Below are 13485 nucleotides of genomic sequence, written 5' to 3'. Positions count from 1 at the left end.
AAAGAAAGAAAGAAAGAAAGAAAGAAAGAAAGAAAGAAAGAAAGAAAAAAGAAAGAAAGAAAATCTTGGCTCTTACCATGTGACAACATACACAGAACCACTTTCTCCTAGAGAAACATCTAAATGTTTACAGACATTCTTCTCACAATTGTCATTTATGGCAAGTTTTAAAGGCATACAAACTTGTACTATTATTGTTGGTGTTAAATTTTATTGCTGAGGTTTTAAAACATAAACAAAAATAATTCCTTAAGTAGTTGGCAATTGGAATTATCCTCTTGGGAACAGATTTTACTGCTATGGATACTGTAAAGCACAAAGATAATAAATTTAAATTGCAGTATTAGTATTGGGAATAAATTTTATTGCTTTGGCAGAAACACAAAGAGGCAGGATTCATAACTCTTGTGAATTTTCTTTTTCCAGCAGCAGGTTTACATCTAATGGCACTAGGTCTGGTGGGCAGAGAAGAGCAAAGGTTACTGGTGTCACAGGTCATAGGTCCAGCTGTGAAACAGGCTCAGGAGAAGCTACAGTCTCACAGGTGGCTGTTGGGTAATGGAGGAGTAAATCTACCCCTCAGAAGACAAGCTAGGTAGATGCAGGTGGTCCTTCAGCGGGGGGGGGGGTCTTCTGAGCTGCTGTGTGTTGCACGAGGTTTATTCTCCAAAGATGTGGACCAACATCTGTTCACTCCAGATAGTGTCAAGGCCATGCCAAGAAAATGATTCCATCAGAATCCAATTTGGTGAGCCAATAAATACAGTGGGCTTACCTACAGAGAATAGGCAAGGCCTTAATGAAAGGAGCATGGTTCCACAGCAACTGTGCCATTGAAAAGTCTCATCCTAGCTTGGGTGGCTTTATTTAACAAGAACACCCCCTTCAGTTAACCTTCCAGTATCCAGCCCCTCTGAAGACCGTGTGCAGCAGGGTAAAATTATATAGAGCTAGTGGGAAATCATAGGAAGGAGTGGCTAGACTCTCGTGAGCACTAACAGGCTCCATCTTGAGGGTCTCTCATACATGGTTATCCCTACTCTGGTTAAGATGCTAATGGCTGCTATGCTTGGATAGAAGAGCACTCTGAAACGCTGTGACACTCGTTCAACCTGAAATGCCTTGTGGCCAGCCATTAGCACACCCCATGGCTCTGCAGGCTCCTCACTTAGTCCCATCTGCAAAACTTAGCTCAGCCAATTAAAGATTTTTTAAGTTTGGGTGTCCGTTGTGGTTGGAATGTGTTGGAAACTTCATCTCCCATTGTGACAGGGTTGTGAGGCAGAGCCCCGGGTAGGGGGACAACATCATGAAAATTGAGGCTACTTTATCAAAGGCCTGGGTTCCTTCTCTCCCTTGTCCACAGGATGATTTCTACCCTATGGTAATGTGCCAAGAAAGCCCCCACCAGGTACTGCCCCTACCTTGACCTCAAACTTCCTAACCTTTGGAACCATGGACCAAAAACTTACTGTTCACTGTAAAGTGTCAGCTTATGGTACTCGGTGAGAACAGCATGAAACAGACAGTGCACTGTGGTATTTTGCCTTACGAATATTCCCCACAGCTGCCTGTGTCTGTCCCCGGGAAGGGACTGCATGTACCCAGCTGCACACAAAGATATTGCTTTTGATTCTCTTCTCTCTCATTACCCACACTTATCCCCACTCACCAACCTTGCAGGTTCTGACCCCCACACTCTCAGACAGGTCACGTCAAACCTTCATACTCTCTCTCTCCCTCTCTCTCTCAGCATGGTTTCACTAGGTAGCCCTGGCTGTCCGGGAACTCACTCTGTAGGCTAGGCTGGTCTCAGGATCACAGAGATCCATCTTCCTCCGGTTCCCAAGTCCTGCCAGTAAAGGCGTGCACCACTATACCTGGATGACCTTTATTTTCTCCTTGCCCCATGCCAGTCCTTGATTTTCCCTTCCTGAAACTTTAATTGTAGCTTCTTTCCTCCACATATATTGTGACAATAATGACCATTGTCACTGAGTATGAATAATGTACCGGGCTGTGATAAGTATATAGCATTGTTGCTTCATCTGACCTTCATACCATCTCTTGGGGGTCTCTCTCTCTCTCTCTCTCTCTCTCTCTCTGGAAACTAAGGCTCCAAGGTTAAATTTTAAGAGGTTAAATATGCTTCTGAAAACCCCTGGGCACACAGAGAACAAATCTCAGAGTGTCCCCCGTTCAAGGACCCTCTGCCATGGTTCTGTCTTTTCCTTCTTCATTAAACAAATGAACTCCTTGAGGTGAGATACAAGAGTGCTCTAGCCTTCACCATTCTCTAGACCGAGAATTATAGCTTCACTCACAGAGAAGTTGGTAGTTCTTGGAAGGCTATTTGCTCTTCTCATTCCTCTTATCAAAAATGCCACCTGTATCTTTTCATTGTCATTTCTCTATATATTCTTCAAGACTTATTTTGGATATACTTATCAGAAATTCTGTTCTTGAACTCTTTCAAATATCCATGAACATGGGACAATGCACCTATGTGACCACAGACACCCATTCATGCAACACCCAAAGATGGCTCCCCTCCTGGCTCTCACTGTCCCTGCATCATACTCCCTACCTGCTATCTGTAACCATCTGCCTTGACTCACTGTTTCCTCTGAACAGTACGTTGCCCAAGGGCAGAGACCATGTCTTTAATCTGAAAACTAGAATCCAGTGCCTGAGTCTTGGCACAAGGATTTCTTGGTGACAGATTACTGATTATGTGCATGAGAGGATGGATATGTGCTGTAAATCACCATGAACTCAACAGCAACTATTAAAACGGTGAGATATGGACTTTTGAGTCTGGAGACGATACAAGGCCACACCTTTCATTCGGTGTGATGAAGCCTGCTTTACATCCTATTTACACGTTCCAGATCCAATCTACTATGACTATCCACCTGCTCCGACTGTAATACCCGGAACCGTACTAGTGCTCATGAGAGGGCACAACAGTGGAGCATAAGCAACTCCTTCCATTTCTCTCCAGCAAGTTCTTGGAAATGCTGCCCGGGAAGTCACAGAACCACGGAAGTCACAGAACCATTGCTGAGGGTGCCATTTTCCACGCTACAGCAAACTCAAAATACTTCAAGGAGTAAAGAAATCGAGTTGGGTCCTCTCAAAAACCAGTGTCAGCTTAACTTCTGCAAGCTTCTGGTTGGAATGAAAACTCCTAACTTCTCAAGTTTTGCAAAGCGCTTTTCTCTGCAAATGGTCCCCGGTGAGGTCATAAACTCGCAGAGCCAGAGGATGGAATTCACAGAGCCAGAGGATGGAATTCACGGACACAGAGAGGCTGACATGAACCAGGCTCCTGACCCTCGAAGTGCAAGGCTGGTTCCTGCCTCTGCTTCTGTCTCCATAGAAATAGCCATCCCAGCAGCAAAAAATAAGTTCAAGTTTACTTTGTTTTCCTTTCTTCTTGCTTGGAGGTAAACAACCAAGGTTTTGCTAATTAGAGAAACCAGACCTGTGGCTTGAACTTGGAATGTTTTAGGAGTGAGGTATTGCTAAGTGGGAACAGTGTGGCGATTCTGGGCCCACACTTGCCTGCTCACCAGACAGCATTCACCCTTGTCTGATACAAGCTTTCTCAAGCCCTGGATCAGAATCCTCTTCCGAGTGACTTACCGCAGTCAGGTAACCTTTATGACTGCACACGTTGCTAGGTATTCATGGTGACCCCTCTCAAACTGAGATGAATGCATGCCATAATGCCTGTTTTTATTACATTAGTCGGGAACGAGGAAATCAAAGGACCACTTTCAACAAAAATGTCCTGTGTCTGCAGCTCGATACTCTTTTGGCAGGCCCTGGTGATTGTCCTCATTGTGAGCTGCATAAAGGCTGACCGAGCAGCTAGCTTGACGAGGCTGAGCTCACAGCAGCCCTCTAATTCCACCAAACCCACTAGATTAACAAAAACCTGAAAGTAAAATAGCTCGAAATGATAACCCTGCATGAGCTACGATTACTCTTTGTAACCTACAATTACACAGGTTCGATCTAAATGCCCCAAAGCAGGATTTCATTAATTCAAGCCATTTCAGAACCAATAAATATTTTCTCTTTTGTGGTCTTCTGTTATTATTCATTGTCAGCAAAGAATGATAAAGCAGGCAAAGGCTACCCAAACAATTGCACTGTCAGTCTGCACAGTCAGGATGGCAAGAAAAGGAGGGAGAGGCAGGCACAGGGATGGGGATGATAGGGGACAAAGTCAGTTTGGACAAAAGAGGGAGGAAGATGCAAAAAAGGACCCATGGTGGTAAAGGTGAAGCTCCCAGGGTGGACGGTGGAACATGGAGGCATCTATTGCCTGTGACTAGGCCTGGATACCCCTAGAGCACCTGTGGACACAGAGCTCAGAGCTGATTGAGACCAGTGGACAAGTTATCTTTGGCTCTCCAGAGCAACCCTTTCAAAGATATTTCTTTTCAAGGCAAGAGTCCTTGGGTCAATCCTGATGTCATGTATGCAGCTAATTGGTCTTGTAAGAGAAGGAAAAGATGGTTTAACATTCCAAATTTGTTCAAAAAGGTCCTTTTGAATATAATAATTCAGGTTGGAAGAGAGCATTTGGACAAGGGTGCCTGTGAGCCAACATATCCCGTGGGCAGCCAATGAGCAACGTGTTTACAGATGAAAACAGAGAAAAGCAATGACTTTGAAAAGGAGGGCCCGGATTCCAGGTGCAGCCCTGCCACTACCTCCGTGTGACTGGGAGTTAGTTCTGACAACTCCTCCACACTGCCATTTATTCATCTCCAGGAAGGAAACAAAAACACCCGTGTCCTAGAGTCCCTGAGAGGAGTTAGTGCAGTGACCAGGTAATGTTCTCGGCTTGTGGCTTGGTCCTCGTAAGTATCTTAAATGAAGGCCATTGCAATATGACTAGAACTAAGACAAGAGTGGGGAAAGCCTTTAGGGATTTATCTCTATAAACAAATATGGGGTCAAAAAGGGTCACATCAGATTGAGGCACAGACACTGCCATGGAAAGCTGTTCAAGCAAGAAGAGGATTGCTTCAGGAATTCTCACATCATGTCTTCCTTCCGGAGGAAGGGTGGAAGGAATTCCGGAAATGCTGTGAGGAAGCAGCGGTGCTCCCTGGGCTGGAACTATGGTCAACAGAACACTGCTTCAGCTAGGAATCTTCTTTCCAGAAAGACAAAACTCTTCCAAAAACATCTCATCTAACCCTCTGGGGGAGGATGAGCAGCCCTCCCAGGAAGACCAAGAAAGGTCACAGGACCTCTAGGCAGCCTGTGGCCTGAGGCAAACTGGGACTCCTGAGCATTGCGGTGTTGTGGGTTCTCTACTGTTGGCACGGCTATGTAACAGGCAGAGGGAAAGGATTTCCGGATCTCCAGCCTTTCAGAGGCTGCCTTGAGCACCAAGTCCCATGAACCTTGTTCCCTCTTCCTTCTTCCTGCTTCAGTCTGCTTCCAAATCCCCCCTGGCTGTGGGCATCACCACATCCTTCTGATGGTGAAGCAATCCCTCGTTGGCAAGTTCTCCAAGACAGGATGGTTGTCCACTGCATCAAGGCTGGCTGTGTGGCTTCCTGGCTCGCCCCAATGTGGAGGAGGGAAAACAGCTGCACCCCGAAAACAATACCTCTGTGCAAACAATGCTCTGCCCGGACGAGTCAGAGCGAAGGCTGCCTCAAATGTTGGCACACACGTGACATATTAATTAAAACAACATGCATGATAAATAACATTGAGACCCAAGGCACAGGATGCCTCTAAAATTGCAGTCAGTAATTATGCCTGCGGCTGCAAAATCACTCTTAGAAGGCCAGTGTTGCTTATATGACAAAATTAGTCTCTGGGCCATGACCTTGAAGGGTCATCTGGTGGCACATCCTCCCCCTCCTTGTAAGCTGAACAATGTCTAAATGCCAGAGGAAGAGCATTCATCTAATGTTCAAGTCCTGAGGGGAGGAATTCCTTAGGAGCCCTCAATGGTTTAATTTAATAATTATTTGAGCTCCAGCTTGTATACTTTCAGCTTTGCCCTGAGAGCGAAGGGCAGGGGGATGGGGGGAGGAATGGTGCGTGTCTTCAGGGAGTAGTACCTTACTTTTGGTTGATGCCTGTTTCAAACAAGAGGTCCTTCTGTACGGCTCCCTTAACTCTTCCAAGATGCTTTTAAAAACCTGTCAGCATTTGGTTAACCTTGTCTGAGGACCACACAGGATATTGGTGCTAATGCATTAGGGTCCTTGTTAGGTACCAGGGGCTGAGGATAGCGCTGACAGTGGGGGTGGATGTGTGTCCCAAGCACGGCATTTCTACACTGACCTAAGGATGCCCAGGACTCTAAATTTCTAATTATTCACAAATTGGACCAAATTTGACATTTACTAGCTCAGTTAGTACCAAAAAAGAACCAGGAAAAGAAGAGACCCCATTATCTTCCTTCCAAAATCATTTTCCATTTGTGGTTCAGTCAACATATCAGCAGCTCATTAAGTGTATTTAATTTCATTCCCTCAACATTAACCCGTGTACCACACCAGTGACCACAACTTTGGTGTCCCTGCTCCTAAATTCTATTAGTGTTCAGAAAGGTTCTTGGTTTCCACATAATGTACCATCAGTGCAGAGAAATTAATTAAATTAAAATTATTTTTATTGTGATTTAATTAGCTTGATTTAATTACTTTGTTCACTGACTGAGCACTCCGTGGTTACTGCCAGACCCTCGCTCTAGTTCGTGGCATGAATGTTCCCAGAGAATTACACATTTTCTCTGCTCAGCCACTGGAGCAGGCTGGCAGAGTTTGCCAGAAACTCACGATTTATCACAATCAGCATCATCACAAATTATAGGAAGCATCCAGCAATATGATAGCTTCTAAATGAAGTGTCTGAAAGCAGGTCACACCACCATCCTACCCTGTTAATCCGTCATATTTCATAGTCAAGCTGACACGCTGTCCAATTTGCCGTGCCTGCCTTATTGCTTGCTGCCTTGTAGAGCGGCTGCACAAGGAAGCCCACATCTGTCCAAGCTGCCACCCTCACTAATGCATTCACTGTCCAGCCCTCCTCCGCCTCTCTGCAGGACTGGGTCCATCTCTCCGTTCCCTGGCAAGCCTGCATTCCTCCTTTCCTTTGCCTGAAGTTCACGACCTAAGAATTTTTCTCCTATGATGAATGTGGGCAACGAACTGCACAGAAGTCCCTGTGACTCAGTCACCGGAGAACCCCAGATATCTTCACAACTGTGTGGCAGTCACTGTAAACATCTTGGGACAGTTTGCCCTCGTGACTACTTCCAGACAGCGGTGAGGCTGAGCCCCTACAATGGACCGTACTCTGCCTCCACCCTTTCTCCCGAAGCCTCCCCACTGTTCAGTGTGTTGACTCAGCGCAGAGCCTCGGCAGCCAGTCATTAAACATCCTTATGTCTCTCACAAATAAAATAATCTGTGACTTGCCTGTGTTTGAAAAGCATCATTCCGGTTAATGTGCTTAGAGCAGTACTTCTTTGTGATCTTATGTTCTGGTAACTGCATTTTAATATGTTTGGCATGCTACATAATTCTCTGTGTTTTATTTTATGATTTAAAACCGCTTTATCTAGGCAGGGATTCTTTGACTTTTTCCAGACAGCTGAATGTTAGAGCACAGACACTTTTTTTTTTTTTTTTTTAATTTGTATTGGTTTCCTGTGGCTGCCATAACAAGTAGCTCGGTCAAGCAGCAGAAACTCTTTCCAGCATAGTTCTAGAGTCCAGAAGTCCAACATCGACACCACTCTGCCAAAATCCAAGGATCACCCCTCCAGGGTCTCTAGAAGAAACAGTTCCCTCTCTCTTCCAGCCATGGTCTAGTTCTTTACTCCTGGTCTTCTCATCCCAACCTCTGCTTACTTGTTCTCATGCCTCTGTATCACTTTCTTTTGCCTCTCATTTATAATAATGGCATGTGTGTGTGTTTGTGGGCAAATATGTGCATGGGAAGGACAGAACACGGGACCCTGTTCACATCAGGCAACTGTTCTACCACTGAACTTCATCTCCAGCCTATAATGGTACTTTATCTAATGGCATTTGGAGCCCAGCAAAGAATAATGACGTCTTTAATTTGATCACATGTGCAAAGACCTTTATTCCAGATAAGACAACAGGTATGGTTAAGTCCTATGCTCCATTCTTTTTGTTGTTGTTGTGGGGGGTGTGGGCATGCCCATATTTATTTTTATTGATTAAACTTGTTCCTTGATAATTTCACATGTATACATTCTGGTTACTTCCACCCTGTTTACTTCCCCACCCCTGTACCTTTCCTCCTCCTCCTCAATGTGCCATTGATGTCATTTGTTTGTTTTGTGGCCCATAGATTATTAACCAGAAGAGTCTGTGTAGCCACTTGTTTGGAACTATCCTCGGGAGCCTGGGGGCTCACCCTGAGTACAGAACTGAATACACTGGCTGTTGACTGTGCCAGTCTTGTCCAGGCCTAGAGTTGGCAACTGCGGCGACTGTGAAATCATGTTTGCATGCCCTAATGATAGCACTTCAAGTCTCTTCTCACTATCTTTTAGCTCTTTTGTTCTTCCTGACTCCTCTTCCTTGAGGCTCCCTGAGCCTTAAAGGGAATGTTAGAAATGTTCTCTTTAGGGCTGAGTCCTCAAAGGTCTCTTATTCTCAGCAGCCATGAACAGCCATAAGCCTCTGCATTCATCGCTGTTCCCCGAAAGGAGAAGCTCTCTGATTAAGGATGGGAGTAGCATTTGTCTATAAGAAAGAGAATAGCATTTGTTTATAGTTATATTAAATATTTAGAATGCATTTTGGCTTCATGTCAACTTAGCAAACAACAGCAGTGAACCCCCAACTAGGGCCTCCATGGCTGTAGGTCTTGTTTTGTTTACGGTGTTTACAATACTCATCTGTGTTTAATTCTTTATTGGCCCCTCAGTTCTGACACTAGTAAACCTTATGATGTAAGTAATAGAAGATTATTTCAAATGTATGATAAAGTAGGTTCCCAGTAAAAAAACAGATGCCCATGGCAAAGCCATGACAAATAGTGCTCCCTGACTTGTGTAGGGGTTACAGCCTAATGAATATCTCCTTCCTGGCTTGAAAACATGGTAAGTTGGAAAGCACTGATTCCACCAGGCTGATTGTTGCCCCAACTCAGCAACACAATGCACTGAAGATGCCAGTGCCCCATTGTAACCATGGACTGGGAACCCAAGTTCACCGATATCACCCAAGTTGGGAGAAAGGTTCTTACTCCGAATCCCTAGCCTGGGAGGAGAGCAAAATTCCAAATTATAATTCTATTAAATGGATATCTACTTTGAACTATAAAGTCAAATAACCCTTGTCACAGCAGCACCATAAGCTGAGGACCACCATCTGCAATCAGCTATGACTCAATGCAACCATCAGAGGAACGGCGGACTCTTTCCCAGCTCTCTTCACCACTGTCTAGGATAGGGAACAGGCCTGTTTCCTCACTGCAAGTCGATGAAAGCACATACTTTGCAAAGCTGTCTGCCAGAAATGTGCAGCACTGGTCCTGAATACACCCTGGTCCTGGGGCTTGAGTCATGGTTCCCTTCTCCCTTTCTCCCTTCCCTTTCTCCTTCTCTCCTCCTGGCCCTAAGGTGCTGCATTTTTGAGTTCTGAAACACTGAATGAGGAACTTAGGTTGCTAACCAGAACTGAGATGAGCAGGGGTGATTTATTGGGGTGGGGGAAGTTGTTTCATTTCATTTTGTTTTGTTTTGTTTTGTTTTCAACTCAATAGGACAAGAGGAAGCTCGTCTAACTTTAACGGGAGGTTGGCAAGCTACTGGGTGAGACAAAACTGTTCCACTCCTATGTATCAGAACAGGGCCCACGTCCAAAAAGAATAGCCTGCTGCGGACACCAGAAAAGAAACATGGAAAGAGGATGTGGTGGCTCAGGACTGTAATCCCAGCACATGGGGGGTGGAGGACCAAGAGCTTGAGGTCATTTTTAGCAGCATATCTAGTTTGAGGCCAATCTGGGAGATATGGTATTTTGTCAAATAATTAAAAAAAGAAGAAGAAGAAGAGGAAGAAGAAGAAGAAGAAGAAGAAGGAGGAGGAGGAGGAGGAGGAAAAGAAAAGAAAAGAAAAGAAAAGAAAAGAAAAGAAAAGAAAAGAAAAGAAAAGAAAAGAAAAGGAAAGAAAAAAGAACATGATTTGAAATTTGGCAGCCTGGTAAACTCTCTGGCCTAGAAACCTAGCTTCCTGCCCTAACTACCCTCCTTTTCTGTGATGTTATTCAGAAGAACAGGTCTTTCCAAGTAAAACTTGCTCATGTGGGGAAGTATATGTGGATGACATGGTTAGAGATAGAGAGACTTGCACTATAAGCATTCTTTAAAACAGGACTCGTGTGTGTGCATGCATGCATGTGTGTCTGTGTGTATAGAGTTTACTAAGTTATTCCTCAAAGTTCTTGCCATGTGATATTTTCATCTCTTTTTAAATTAACCTCTGACAATCCGCATGTACATTGAAGATGAGTAGATAGAGGTCTCTATTATTTTTCAGAACACATTTCCTGTTGAGAGCAATTGCTCTCAAACATTGCTTTGTCATGGGTTGAAGCAGGGCCTTTAAGATCATCAAGTTCAACACTGAATAGTTTAGAGGTGGCTAAAGTAAACATGCCGGGAGGTGCTTGGGAATCTAGGAGGCTTTTCTCATGATACCTCATAGGAGACTAACAACTCTGATTTTTTTTCTTGTTTTTGTCTTAGTTTTTTGATCAGCCATCTTTAAACCACTTAACTTCTTTAAAAATCTCTTTAAAAGGCAGGAAGAGGACAAAAATTCTATAACTGTGGTCTGAAAAAAAATAAGGAAGAGTCTAGGCTGAGGCTCAGAACTAAAAGATCAAGTGATGTCACGGAATGAAGTGCAACTTTTTCCATGTGTATGTGTGTGTGGTGTGTGTATGCATGTTCTCACATGTAGAGTGCACATACCGCACATGTCTACATACCTGTAGAGACCATAGATTGATATCATGCGTCTTCCTCGCTTTCTCTCTCTACCTTATGTATTAAAGCACAGTCTCTTACTTGAGCTTGGCAATTTGGCTAGTCTGTTCCAGAGAGCCTCTGTCTCTACTGTCCTGGTGCTAGAGTTCCAGGTAGGCCGCCATGACCACTGGCTACTTATCTTATGCTGGGAATCCAAACTCTGATCCTCACACTTGTATGGCAAGCACTTGACTCACTGAATCAGATCCCTTGCTTAGAGGCACACCTGTCAAGAAATATCTGATCAAGAGAAGCATCGAATCTTGGGCAAAGGAGGCCCCACTACAGCCTTCCTGTACTTACTGACCCCTTAGCTCTCAGCTGCCTGGTGGCTTGTGGAATCCCATCTTGTGGTCTTGCTTGAACATTTAACTGAGTAGCAAGAAAACTGGGAGCTTGAGACTTGCAACTAGCACATAGAGTGGGGAACCCTGCTGTGAGGCTGAACCTTTAACTCACACCAACCAGTTTTAGAACTTAATTAATCTTTGGATATCCAAAGTTGGTGTTGGAGGATTATTGAACTGTTTTCTGTCATAGCAAACACTGTACAAAAGATAGAACATGTCTTTTTAATCCACACTGGGGAAAGGAAAGAGAAGGTGAAATCTTTGCTTTCCTACAAGATCTAATAGTATTAAGTGCATAGTAATTATATCAATGATGTTGTTTATGGAATCAACTTAAGAAAACATCTCACAGCTAGGTGCTGTGGCACACACCTGTAATCCCAGCACCTGGGGAGGCAGAGGCAAGAGAATCTCTGTTTCGGGGCCAGCCTGGTCTACAAAGTGAGTCCAAGAGAGTCAAGGCTATACAGAGAAATCCTCCCTCAAAAAAAAAAAAGGGAAAAAAAAGAAAGAAAGAAGGAAAACACCTCAAAGAGAAGGTAAAGGATGAGTTTGATGGAGACTACTTTTGCCTTTGGCTAAAGATAAGGTCTTTATCAGACTTGGTTATTGGGTATGGCGGTTTGAGTAAGAATGGCCCCTATAAGGTCATCTACTTAAGGGCTCAGTCTTTAGAAATAGCACTGCTTTAGAAGAATTGAAAGGATTAGAAGGTGGCCTTATTGGAGTGGGTGTGGCCCTGTTAGAGGAAGTGTGTCACTAGGGGTGGTGGCATGGCGGTTTCAGAAGTCCATACCAAATTCAGTTCTCTCTTTTTCCTGCTGCTTGTACATCAGTGTAGAGAACTCTCAGCTCCTTCTCCAGCACCGTATCTGCCCGTGTGTTACCATACCCCCCACTATGATGGCAATGGATTAAGCCTCTGAAGCTGTAAGAAAGCCCCTAATTAAATGCTTTCAAAAATAAAAGTTGGTTTTGGTCATAGTATCTCTTTAAAGCAATAAATCAGTGACTAAGACAGAAGTTGGTACCAGGATAGTGAGGTACTGCTGTGACAGATCTGACCATGTTGCTTTGGGGTGGATTGTAAAAGGACTTTGGAACTTTGGGCTAGAACCATTGAGTGTTGTGAGTTCAGTGAGCTGTTCTGTAGGAGCTTGCATGCAATGCAAGCAAGATTTTTGAGAGCAATGCAGACAATGAAGGCCTGGATTGTGAAGCTTCAGAGGGAAGGAAAGACTCTATAGGGCCTTTTGTGTGATGAATCTTTGGTATCTGGTCAGCTGGAGCTGAAGAATCAGCTGCAATTAACAAGAGACCAGAACCACTAAAGTAAAACTATAGCTTTGCTGAGATAATGGAGGCTGATCAGCTGGGACTAAAGAATCATCTGTAATTAAGAAGAGACTGGCGACATTGGGGTAAACTCTTCTGGGAAGTTTTTCTGCAGGGTCAGCACACAGAAGCTGTGTTCTAGAGGTGGCCAAAGCTGTACGGTGTGCTGGCAGCCAAACTTGGTGATGTAACAGTCACCCAGGTGTTTCTGGTTCTGAAGGCATGAATGGATCATGGAGAGCATCTAAGGCTTGGAATTGTGTGTCAGGGCTGGAGACGCCAAAGAGAGCCCAGTAGAGGCTATTGGTGGAAGCACAGCCCAATTGCAGCAAGGGATCCCAGCATTTTTGAAGATTCTAGTACAATGGGATGGCCACCAAGAATAGCAAAAGCAGTGGAGTGGAGCCAGCTGGGAGTCAGAAGACAAGCTGTGTGTGCTACAGAGAGCAGAGTTCGAGAAATGACCCAAGGTTTTTGGAGGAGCCCAAATCATGAGCAAATCCCAGACACTGGACGTTAAGTTTTCATACTGTTAAGAGTTTGGTTTTAAGCTGGGCATGGTGACACATGCCTGTAATCCCAGCACTCGGTGTGGCAGAGACAGGTGGATCTCTGTGAGTTCGAGGCCAGCCTGGTCTATAAAGCCAGTCCAGGACAGCCAAGGCTACACAGAGAAACCCTGTCTCAAAAAAGAAAGAAAGAAAGAAAGAAAGAAAGAAAGAAAGAAAGAAAGAAA

Source organism: Psammomys obesus, unplaced genomic scaffold, assembly GCF_907164565.1.
Source record: "Psammomys obesus unplaced genomic scaffold, mPsaObe1.curated_primary_1811, whole genome shotgun sequence".
NCBI classification, from domain to species: Eukaryota; Metazoa; Chordata; class Mammalia; order Rodentia; family Muridae; genus Psammomys; species Psammomys obesus.
This window is presented reverse-complemented; position numbering follows the sequence as displayed.